The sequence below is a fragment of the Scylla paramamosain genome, chromosome 10 (assembly GCF_035594125.1).
Source record: "Scylla paramamosain isolate STU-SP2022 chromosome 10, ASM3559412v1, whole genome shotgun sequence".
NCBI classification, from domain to species: domain Eukaryota; kingdom Metazoa; phylum Arthropoda; class Malacostraca; order Decapoda; family Portunidae; genus Scylla; species Scylla paramamosain.
In genome coordinates, this window is record NC_087160.1 from 17751932 (window position 1) to 17753210 (window position 1279).

The window sequence follows — 1279 nt, forward strand, 5'->3', positions numbered from 1 at the left end:
ACTGGTGATGTTGGTGGTGGTGGTGGCTGGACGGGCGGCGCGCGGGATGCATGGGTGGTGTGGAAGGAAGGAGAGCCCCGGGTTATGTGCTGAGACTCGATGCTGACGTCATATTCTCCTCTGACACCGCCTACAGCACCTCCATCCTCACCCGACCCGCCGCCGCCGCCGCCGCCAGCAGAGTCACGCCACCACGAGCAGCGCCACCAGCAACGCCAAGACCTTTATTACGACGACTTTGTGTATCCCCAGTAATTTCCTGCAGCGTGACTCGCCTCTCTCTCTCTCTCTCTCTCTCTCTCTCTCTCTCTCTCTCTCTCTCTCTCTCTCTCTCTCTCTGGCCTTGACTTCTTCCTTTCCTCAATCACCTAAACACTGCCTTTGTGCCGTGTCTGTCGCGCACTCCTCCTCTACCACCACCACCATCACCACCACTATCACCATTACCGTCCACCCCACCCCTAACACTCTCCTTCGCGAACACGCCAAGCCCATTGTCACTTACCAGAACCACTTAACTAACCTTCCCTTCTTCATCTACTGTTCAGCTAACTCTTTTTAATATCAACCGTCTCATATATGTAACGTGACCCCTCTTTTTCTTGCTCCTATATACTCCTTTGCTTCTATCCTGTTATTGCATGTCCAGCCCCCTCACAAGCAGCAACCACCAGCATAGCGTCACATGACACCCCCATAACCTCGCCGTCCACCTAACACTGCCATCTCCATTTATGACCGTCGTTTTGCGCAAATAAAGGCGATGAAAGGAAAAGGGAGTGAAAGGAAGTGAAAAAAAGGAGAGGAATAAGGTATAAGCAGTAGTTCAAGAGAGAGAGAGAGAGAGAGAGAGAGAGAGAGAGAGAGAGAGAGAGAGAGAGAGAGAGAGAGAGAGAGAGAGAAATTTTTCCTACTTTACCTTGCTTTGTTGTTTCTCCTCTCCACTCCTTTTTTCTCTTTTTATTCTTCCCTCTGCTTCCTCTGCCTTGGCTCCCTCCCTCTTTTCTCCTCCTCCTCATTAACGTCAGATGCATGGGGTTTAACGTGCACCTGCGAAATTTACTTCTTTTAATATAATGTCGCACATAATACTGCCACCACCACCACCACCGTCATGGCGCCCTGCAGATTATGCGAGTATCTTTACTAGTTTTTGAAATTTTGTTTTGTATATACGCCATTGATGCTTGTTAATGATGTGTGTGTGTGTGTGTGTGTGTGTGTGTGCGCGCAATATTGTGTTTAATTATCTGGGTAAAATCTGTTAACTTTACCTATG

General features: G+C 48.9%; 1 protein-coding gene across 1 annotated transcript in view; it reads right to left on the reverse strand.

The window, feature by feature from the left end:
- The window catches only part of LOC135104278 (protein O-linked-mannose beta-1,2-N-acetylglucosaminyltransferase 1-like), a 10954-nt gene extending 9881 nt beyond the window's left edge, over positions 1–1073 (reverse strand). Inside the window, exon 1 of the mRNA XM_064011480.1 lies at positions 920–1073. The gene's annotated coding sequence lies outside the window, so the exon portion shown is untranslated. The remainder of the gene's footprint in view (positions 1–919) is intronic.
- Positions 1074–1279: the final 206 nt, after the last annotated feature.